Raw genomic sequence first — 11,347 nt, 5'->3', positions numbered from 1 at the left:
GTGTGTATGTGTCTGTGCAGCACATGTTGGTGTGTGTGTGTGTGTGTGTGTGTGTGTGTGTGTGTGTGTGTGTGTGTGTGTGTGTGTGTGTGTGTGTGTGTGTGTGTGTGTGTGTGTGTGTGTGTGCGTGCGTGCGTGTGCGTGTGTGTGCGCGTGAGTGTGTGTGTCTCACCAGGTTGACTGACCAGCTACGTCTGTCCGTCTCTCTGACGAGGGGGTTAAAGTGAAGCCCATCTCACCTCCTGTCTGACCGCAGACCACCCAGGTCATGTGACCGGGGCCGGGGGGTGTAAGAGGATTTCTAACTCAGCCCCAAGACCCCCGGCCCCCCCACACACACACACTGATTCAGATTACTTTAATCAGCTGACCCACCATCTGGGTTTCTTTTTCACCTTCTTACCAGAAAATAACAGTACTTTGGTACTTTGGCACTTCCTTTAGATACAAATATTTTACCCTATTTATTTATTCAAAATGTGTTTTTATACAAAACGAATCATGATTTACGGTGAATTGCTTTTCGTGTCAGGGTATCGTGCTGAAGAGCGATGGTATTTTGGAGTTCAAACCCTGAACTGTTTGGTTTGAGTCGACATCCCTTCGGTGTCAGGTGATGCATGCAATACTTCCATGCAACCAGAAGGTGTCGCAATATCTCCAAATAAAATGCCAGTGCAGTACTCGTCGGTGCCACGAGGGAGCACAAGAAAAGCATTTATTTTTTAAACGTAGAAACATTATTGTAACATATATGTTGAAGAAGTTCAGTAAGACAGTGTTTGGGGACTAAACTCTGGTTTTAAACGACATATTTTTGTTTCCATCTGTGTTACGTCTATTATGTTAATTATCGTTTTATTGAAACATGGATGTAGAGACGGTGAGAGAACGAGTCACACACACACACACACACACACACACACACACACACACACACACACACACACACACACACACACACACACACACACACACACACACACACACACACACACACACACACACACACACACACACACACACACGCTTATAACGTGTTAACAGCAAACATTTGCAGCACATCCGACACGACACACACGTTTTCCCGTCTAACCGCGTTAATCCACCGCATGCACGGCGGAACGGTTCCGACGGCATTTCTGCACACACACACACACACACACACACACACACACACACACACACACACACACACACACACACACACACACACACACACACACACACACACACACACACACACACACACACACGCAAACACGCGCGCGCACACGCACACTCCTGACAGCAGCAGCACGGCGGTTGGCGGGCGGCCCTGAGGGCGGCCACAGCGGCCCCGGCGGGTCCGAGGAGCGGCCCTGAGGATGGCCACAGTGGCCCCGGGGGGTCTGAGGAGTGGCCCTCAAGATCTCTTAAAGAGACAGTAACCGCATATCGGTGCCTCTGTTCTCGAATGGGCGTTCCGTTTTTCAAAACGACGATGATAAATGATCGTAGGCGAAGAGCAAACAGACAAGACAGGGCAGAAAATAGTCCAGTACACTGGCGGGAAGAGAGCAATTACTTCTCTGTAAACAGAAGTTTATATAGACTTGTGTTTATGTAACAGACGTCTGCATAAACACACATGCATGCATCAACGATATATAGGCGGAGAGGGACCGTGGTGCAAAGAACAGATCAGTGTATGGTCAAATAAATTACACGGAGCATGCAAAAGGGGAAGCAATTCGTTGTGAATGGCGATGTGGTGGACGAATGCGTAAAGATGAGTTTTTAGGTCACCCATGGTGGGAGTTTAGTGCTGAAGCAGCACACCGCTGAGGACATGAACTCTCTGGCACCGGGAGGGAGGGCGGGTGAATCATCAACGCAGAGCCCGGGCCGTATCGCAGCCAGGGCAAACAATGAAGACGGAACGAGGAAATATGTGTTAAGTGAATACAAGCCCAAGGGATAGGCTTCACTGGAACATAGAGTGAGAGAGAGCGTGTGTGTGTGTGTGTGTGTGTGTGTGTGAGAGAGAGAGAGAGAGAGAGAGAGAGAGAGAGAGAGAGAGAGAGAGAGAGAGAGAGAGAGAGAGAGAGAGAGAGAGAGAGAGAGAGAGAGAGAGAGAGAGAGAGAGAGAGAGAGAGAGAGAGAGAGAGAGAGAGAGAGAGAGAGAGAGAGAGAGAGAGAGAGAGAGAGAGAGAGAGAGAGAGAGAGAGGGTAAACACAGATAAAGAAGATAAGGTGATGCCTTTTTCCATTTACTGTAAATGCTATGTTGATAGCCAAGAGCTTATAGGGTGAATGGGGTCAAAGGTAGATATAGACCAAATAATATATGTATAGGTCCTAATTATATATATTCCTATCTATAATATAGCTCCTATCACATACAACAAGGTATAGCTCCTAATAATATACACCTAGGTTTATGCCCTCATTATATGCACCTATTTATATGTCCTTATAAAATGTGCATATGTATACTCCTAATAATATACACCTGGTAATAGGTGCTCATAAAATAATCCTAGTTAAAGGCCCTAATAATATGCAACTTGGCATAAGTTCTAATAACATAAATATGTTACGTCACAATCTATTTCCTAACAGACTTTTCAGGTAGATCACAAACAACAAATCAAATCATTATGTAGAATGCACACACACACACACACACACACACACACACACACACACACACACACACACACACACACACACACACACACACACACACACACACACACACACACACACACACACACACGGATCCATTCAACTTGGTTCCACCCCATTCCTCCTGTTCATCAATGTCTAATGAGTTAAGTTACTAAGTACTTTATTCATCCCCCGGGGGAAATTCAGGTGTCCTAGTCAGTGAACTGTCAGTACAGTTGACAAACGGACAAACACTAAAAGTCAACCAAATAAGTCATTGAAAGTCAATCAAAGTCATTACAAAGTGAACACTCTTGTACATAATTAGAATGGCAGATAAAAAAAGACCCAGAGGTAGATGGATACATAAAATAAATAAATATTATGCAATGGCACATTGTGCAGTTTGTGTGGGGGGGTGAGAGAGAGAGAGAGAGAGAGAGAGAGAGAGAGAGAGAGAGAGAGAGAGAGAGAGAGAGAGAGAGAGAGAGAGAGAGAGAGAGAGAGAGAGAGAGAGAGAGAGAGTCACGAAGGTCATCGGAGGACATATTGTGACGCTATGCATTTCCAGAACTAGCTTATTATTAAAAAGGTTCCCTAGAATAGTTATTGTTCCTTTAGTCTATAGTTGTTGTTTGGTTAGCTATGGTCGCCATGGTCATGAAGGCTGGGTGATCGCGGGTACAAGCGGCCGAGATGGGTTTTCTCAGGTGGTTGGCAGGCGTCCCCCTTAGGGATAGGGTGAGAAGCTCAGCCATCCGAGAGGAACTCAGTTTAGAGCCGCTGCTCCTTTGCCTAGAAAGGAGTCAGTGGATGTGGTTCATCGGTTAGGGATGTCCCCCAGGGCACCTCCCTAGGGAAGTGTTCCAGGCACATAATCACTCGACCAAGTCCTGGGTCTTCCCCGAGGCCTCCTCGAAAATGGCCTGGGAACGCCTCGGGATCCCTCAGTAAGAGCTGGTCAATGTGGCCCGGGAAAGTGAAGCCTTGGACCCCCTGCTTGAGGTGCTGCCCCCGTGACCGGACCCCCGATGAGCGGTTTGAAGATGATGAGGCCAAGGTGGAAGCTGAATATACACGAAACAAACGTACCTGACTTTGGTTTGGTTTTGTGGTTACCGTACGTCGCGCTACATGACAGGAATGTACCCCGGGCACGTGAAATCTGTGTTCCACGTAATTGTTGTCTATTATCTGTTATTCATAAGAACTTCACCACCCTTCAGCTCTTATCTGTCTCATCCACCACCATGAGAGGTGGGGGGGGGTGGAGTTTACAACGCTCCAACAAAGCTCCATGGTTTGGATTCTCTAAGCAGGATATCTCACCGCAAACCACCTAATCGCGGGTGAATTAATCAGAGGCTTATGCCAGCTCATGGCCTAATCCTACCACCTCTCGGCTTGCCTTTGTGCCTTTGCCTCAGACACGTCAACCATCCTGCGATGGGTCATACTTAACATACCATGTTGCGGAGTGTGTGCGTGTGTGGACGACGGCCGGTTGAAGCCGCCCCGGCTGGCCTGAGTCAGACTGATTGGACCTGGGGCTGGGTGGGACCGCACACCTGTTGGGATATTGAGCAATCAATGCACACAGGTTAAACCAGCCGTCACCACACACACACACACTCAGGGAGATCTCCTTCACGGCAGCATGGAGCAACATCCTTATGTCTCACTGGCTTCAAACGCTACAATAAACCGGTTTCTAATGTCGACCGCCCTGCGTCCACTTTCTGGACGAGCCCGGTGAAAGCCACCTAGGTGGAGTGGAGCGCTGAACATTGCTGCGCAAACTTGAAAGATCTAAGATGGTGACGAAATCGTTCGCTTGATACCGCTGACCAGCTGCACCCGGTGGTGTAATGGGAAACGTCAGGACATTTCCACTGAGCACTGGAGCGTAACACACTAGAGCACTTTGCTTAGGGTCACAAAGCGGCCATTTTGTCTTTATGCACCCACCATTTTTCAATTTAGTTTTAAGTTGATTGGGGCTTTATCAGTGGTTCATTACCCAAGGAACCCCAGCCCTGTTTTACAGACGGACCTATGGACAGACACTGTAGTGTACACAGAACATATGCCGAGCCTATCCAATGACGTCAGCCGTGCTCACGATACAGGACGTGTGCCCGGGGTCGTCTGATTGCACTCACGAGGGCCAAGGTCCTTTCCGTGTTTCCCGTTCTCTCGGTATCCATTCCTCCAAACACATCCTGAATCAAACTTTAATCCCCAACCCCTAGTTCCTCGCCGAGAAACCTTTTCACATCCTCGTTGTTTTACTCACCCGTTGACATGAATGCTTGAGTTTTGGCCGTTTCAGAAATTGATGGCTTATCGTCCCTCCACAAACGTTTCCTTGCTCTCAGGCAGGCTGCGGGGTGAGTGTGGTACGGTCGTGGGTCGAGGAGCCCTCTGAGTCTGTGGCTGTGATTAAGGGCTATACAGACACAACAGACTTTACATTTACATGAAGGGCATTTAGCAGACGCTTTTATCCAAAGTGACTTAAAACGGTTCATTCACACATTCACACACCGACGGTGCAGTCAACCATGCAAGGAGACAGCCAGCCCGTCGGGAGCATTGAGGGTGAGGTGTCTTGCCCAGGGACACCTCGACGCTCAGCTAGGAGGAACCAGGGATCAAACTAGCAACCTTCGTGTTACCAGCCAACCCGCCTGTACCTCCTGAGTGAAGCCGAACCAACGCTGTGTCATCACACGGTATCCTGAAGGGGAAACCTTCGTCCCCAGAGGACCTGACGACGGCACACACACACACACACACGCCTGCCACGCACACAACAGCCACAGCGCTGTGCATTGCCCTGCCACGTCCTTCACGGCGTGCGTTGTGATCAAACCCACGGCGACACACCGCCGGGAGCTACCCATACGCTGCCCCCGACTGGGGCGCTGGGTCAGAAGGCCGGCGGCAGTGGAGGAACGGAGGAGGAGGAGGGGAGGAACACGGAACACAAAAGAGCTCCAAAACGAGGGCAGGCCGGGCCGGGAACTTTGTGTGAACTGTAACTGAAGCAGCCTCCGGCCGCGCGGGAGCACCGCACACACATCTGACAACCCAGGAAGCCGAGCTGCTGTCTGCATTTCCTATGGTGGTGGTGTGACTATGTGTGACTTTGACTGTGTGACTGTGTGTGTGTGACTGTGCGTGTGTGACTGTGTGTATGTGGTGTGACTGTGTGTGTGTGTGTGTGACTGTGTGTATGTGTGTGACTGTGCGTGTGTGGTGTGACTGTGTGTGTGTGACTGTGTGTGACTGTGTGTGTGTGACTGTCTATGTGTGCGTGGTGTGACTGTGTGTGTGTGTGACTGTGTGTGTGTGTGTGTGTGTGTGTGTGTGAGACAGTGTGTGTGACTGTGATTGTGTGTGTGGTGTGACTGTGGTTGTGTGTGTGTGTGGTGTGACTGTGTGTGACTGTGTGTGTGACTTTGTCGGTGTGGTGTGACTATGGTTGTGTGTGTGCGTGTATGCGTGTGTGCGTGTGTGTGGTGTGACTTTGTGTGCGTGTGTGTGTGTGTGTGTGTGTGTGTGTAAGTGATGATTCTATTTAGTGGTGTTGGGCTTTGTGTGTGTGTGTGTGTGTGTGTGTGTGTGTGTGTGTGTGTGTGTGTGCACATACACGTACACACTACACACACGCCTGCGTGTGGTTGTGTGGGACTCCCTTCCATGGTGTTATGTCTCTACGTGTCTGTCTGCTGCCTGCACTGTACATTTGTGTTTGTTTACGAGTGTGTGCGCAGCTTTTCTGTGTGTGCACATTGTGTATAGCGTAGCCTTTCTGAGAAGGGGGAGCAGTAGTAGGGGGGAGACCGGCCCCGGTCTCTTGGATGGTACCAGGGACTCCCTGACAGGTCCTCACCCAGGAAATAGATGACCAAGGTGGGCTTGATACCGGGAACTGGGGGCATAGAAGGACAGGAGAGAGAGAGAGAGAGAGAGAGAGAGAGAGAGAGAGAGAGAGAGAGAGAGGAGCAGAGAAGGACAGGAAAGAGCAATAGAGAGAGAGAGAGAGAGAGAGAGAGAGAGAAAGAGAGAGACAGAGAGAGAGGGGGAGACCCAGCACTGCCTCACTGATACTGGTCCCTGGCTCTCTTTCCCCCTCCCTCGGCTCTCTCTCTCTTTTTTTCTTTCCAAACAGGCAACTCTGTCTTGAACCGGTGCCAATGTAGGCTGGCCCAAGCCGCTGCAGCTGAAACTTTAACAAGCGGCCGTGGCGGAGAGCAGGAAGACGGGAGACACACGGCGGTTTGTGAAGGCAGCTCGTTCTCTGGGCTCCTTTTCAGGCTCCGCCGCCGACTCAGGGATCCGCGCCTCAGGTCCTGACTTTGTTTGGATGGAAATCGCTTTTCTATTTTTGTGATTATTTAGTTATTCTCTTTTAAAACCAGGAACTTGGGATTTCAGCGGCTGGCAGCAGCTGTGGCTGTGGACCCTACAGTATTTGTTTATTTCTGTATTTAAAGGCACGGGGGGGAAAGGAATAGTTTTGATTGAAGAGCAGAATGAGAGCAGACAGTGACGTCACGGAGGCAGCAGTCCAGGATAATGCCTGAGGAGTCACGAGAACCAGAGCTAAATATTTCCAGTCTTGTTCCACGGAGACCAGTGCATTCTGTTTCTGTGGAGAGAGGCACGTTGGGCGCATTGTTTATGGCATCACGTAAAAACAAGATACCGATGCTTTCTTTTTTTAACAGGTCTATTTTGGGCGTTTCTTTTTTTGGGTCCGTTCATATTTTTCAATTTTTTTCCACAAAGCATATCGCAATAAAAGCGCTGGAAGGTGCATGAGCAAGGACAGAGCGAGGAGAAAGGGGAGAGAGGGAGCAGGAGAGAGAGGGAGAGAGAGAGAGAGAGAGAGAGAGAGAGAGAGAGAGAGAGAGAGAGAGAGAGAGGTGGAACGACTACCGAAAATGGGAAGCGCGAGGCAGTGCCTCACAGCGATGCCAAGTGCTGACAAAAGATTTTACTGTGGGGTTTCGCTGAGAAGTCTTTAAGTTATTCTGCTGTTTCACCCTTAAAACGCCATGGGAACGTATCAGGGGCCAGACGGCGGGAGACACACGCATCTGTTGAGGCATCTGGTGTCGTATTAAGATAACACGTAAGTATACTTTGCGTCTCCTACTTACTTAATCACAACTTATGCTCCCTGCACTGCTCTTCCTCGCTCTCATTCACCCCCTCAGCCCCCAAGCAGCCCGTGGCTAAGAGAGATGTCTGTCTTTGACATCACAGAATCTGGAGGGAGGGAGTTTTTCTGGGGGGGGGGGGGCTGCAAGTTAGTGACTGCAAACGCATCAAAGTGAATCACAGTGTTGTGCTGTTTCACAGCTTGTTTCATCTCTGCGGATCTCGGTTGTTTTTTTGGCGGTTGGAGTCTCGGTTGTCTTTATTTTATTATTCTGTTTTCGTTTGGTTCGGTCTGAGCTAGTCTCGGTGGGTACGGATCTGTCTTTCTATTTGGGCTGGGGCTGGTCTGAGTTGATTTTTCCGATTTTTATATTTTGTCTTCGGCTGAGGCTAGTCTGTTGGTTGTATTTTTCATATATTTTCGTTTTATTTCGGCTGTGTTTGGTCTGGGCTTTGTCCAGTCGCAGTGTGTATATTTCTTTATGCTTGGGGTTCGGTCGGGCTGGATCCTGTTGTGTTTTTTTTATCTCTTAAACATCCGAACTGGGATCGGTCCGGCCTCGTTCCGGTCGTATTCAACACATATTCTGATATTTATCCTCGGTTGGAGCTCCTCTCAGTTGTATATTATATATATTTCCACGTTTCAACTCGGCTTGGAGCCGTTCTCTGCTGTATTTAACGTCTATTCTGGTGTGTTTCGACCTGGGAGCGAGGTCTTGGGGCCTGTTGGCAACCGGACAGAAGTGGGCAGGCAGAGAGGGCACAGCCCACTTCGCTAGTCTCTACCCCCCCAGCCCCCTGGCTCAGCTGGGGTTTGCTCGCAACTACACAGCTCAGCCTTTCCCTCCTTCTGACGACCGGACAAATGGATGTGGAAGTGTGTTCTCCGATTGGCCCTCCATGTCGACCCCTCCTGCGAGTCTTTCTGTTCGGTTCTGCCGATCGCTCTGGGCCTACGCTACGGGACATCTACTGCTAGCCCGTCCTGTAGAAAACCCCCTGTCCCCCCTTCCAGGTATTTCAAAATCTATAATGCTTGATTTATTTTTGTGGTGGGCCTCCTAGGCCTTATGATTTCTCTCTTCGTAAACGACTGTTTCAATTCTTGCCCTCTTTTTTGACTTTTTGCGCATTGATCACTTGTGCTATTCTCATTTTCGTACCTTACACGTGTCCGAATGCAATGCCAGAATCGCCGCCATTTCGGATCTGAGATGGAGGCCTAACGACATATATCCGAACGACATTTAAGGGATTTTAATGCCGGTTTCTACCTATACGGACGTCGAGTATTGAAGGTTTGCGTTAAGGTAGGGGTTATACACGTTGCTCATTTTCAAAGAAACTTAAGGTGGTTCAAGTGGCGACCGATTGAATGATTGAAATGTAATTGTATGTACCAGTAAGCGTATACGATGAAGTTATCGTAAAGTTTACAACCAAAGCGATGCTTAACCCAGCAGTACTAACTCCTGTGGTTGTGGTAGGCCTGATCATTTGATCCTTCCTCGAAGTGACTACACCCCCCATGGGAGCGAAGGGAAACAACGCAGTAAAGAAGTCTATGAGTTCGGTCGCTAAACGTTGTTGTCGTTTTAGTAGCACTGTATGCAACAGAAGGTGAAAAGCCGATCAAACGAAGACCACAAACCACCACGAAAACACTGACTGCCGTCGACCGGCGATACGGGACGGAGCCTCCCGTCCTAAAACAAATGAAGGTTATCGATCGTCACGGAGACATCGACTGCCCGAATCTCGATTGTCTGCCATGTGGGGGGGTCTCGATCCCGATCTTACCGCCCGGAGTGGGGAGGCGTGCTCCTCGGAGAACCGGTGTGAACCAGATCCCTGATTGTTCTGTACATGAAGGGGCTCGTAATGAAACCGTTCAGGGTCTCCATTTTAGATCGAGGCCTCTGTTTAGACCTCGGTGCTAACGACATGGTGAGGCTGCCCCCGTTTCTTTAGCTTTTTTTTTTAATGGAGTTTCTCATGAGTTTAGAAATGTGCCCTCCTTCACTGAACAGGGAGGGAAAAAACATGGTTGTAAACATTTAGCCTCATGCTATTACGTGTAGGGAATTTGTGTGGATTCTCTTTTTTTTTCCGGTTGCATACGTGCAAGTCAGCGCTTGTGTGTGTTAGTGTGTGTGTGTGTGTGTGTGTGTGTTTTATTTAAGAAAAAAAGGACAAAGCATGCCGTACTGTACAGAAAGGGTAGCGGAGAGAGAGAGAGAGAGAGAGAGAGAGAGAGAGAGAGAGAGAGAGAGAGAAAGAGAGAGAGAGAAAGAGGGAGGTCTCAAAGTTGAGGCAGAGCGAGGGAGAGAGAGACCGAAAATTAGCTAATTTCCTCCCCTGTGTACTCTCCTCAGATGAACCCTGCAGGAGTGGGCTAGCTCGCATGCTACCAGCGGGCTACTGCTAGTGCTGCTCTCAGCACCAGGTCACTTCCCCTGTTTGTTTGGTTTCAAACTGGTATTATTTGCATTGAGCCCTGGAAGGGGCTGTGTGGCTGGCCAAGTTGTAAATAAGTTACAACGTGGTCAAAGGAAACCACATCCAGTCACAAAATGGCCGATATGATTATGTGGCCTGTTGATTCCTGAGTCAGGGAGGAATAGGTTGATCATATGATCACGTTTTGAATGGCTGGGTACGAATAGAATTTGCGACGAATTGAATATGTTTAATTACATGTGCATCAGCATGCAGGGTAAAAGCTGTATGTACTAGATGTAATCGTTTCATAGTACTGAATCTTAAAAAACATTTAACAGGGTGAAGTCCTAATGTATAGACCCACTAGGTGTACATTGCTTATCCAGTTACAATATGTAGTCAACGCTATTGATTCATAGTTAATTCCATGTCTATTTAATCAACAGCAAGGGACTCCAAGCAAATAAACAAAATGGAGATTCCTTCTAAGCAACGACCACCAGATTGAAAGCCCGGCGAGGTTCAACCTGCCGCGCTCAACATCAGGTTAACGCTGCGTGCCATCATGAACATGGATGATGGTTACATTTCTGAACCGTCTCTCTGGTCGGTCCCGGTTTCCGACCGGTTCTCGCTCTGCGGTTCGTCTGGCAGAGAGCCGCAGGCTACACTGTCGTCCGTTATTTTGCCGTCAACAACAGCCTTGTTGATAGGGCATCTTCTGGTTGCTTGGCAGCCCAGCCCCGTCCCCCTCCCCCCTCTCGCCCACCTCTCCGTACCCCCATCGCCATGGGCACAGCCGGGCTGCGTCCCCCAACATCCCTCCTGTTTCGCTCCCATTCAGACGCCGTTTGGCAGCCCACACAATGCCCATTTTCTTGGCACTCGATTGCGCGACGAAGGAGAGGGAGCCATGGAGGGCGAGCGAGCCAAACAGAGAGAGCGAGAGACAGACCTCCGCCGTGAAACCCCCCCCCGCCGTGCCACCGTTCACACGGACCGACGCCAACTGCCGTCCTCCACCCCTCCGTCGAGACGCTCCCGCTCATAAACACCTTCCTCCTCCTCCTCGTCGGAG

The sequence above is a fragment of the Gadus chalcogrammus genome, chromosome 13, assembly GCF_026213295.1.
Source record: "Gadus chalcogrammus isolate NIFS_2021 chromosome 13, NIFS_Gcha_1.0, whole genome shotgun sequence".
NCBI classification, from domain to species: domain Eukaryota; kingdom Metazoa; phylum Chordata; class Actinopteri; order Gadiformes; family Gadidae; genus Gadus; species Gadus chalcogrammus.
This window is presented reverse-complemented; position numbering follows the sequence as displayed.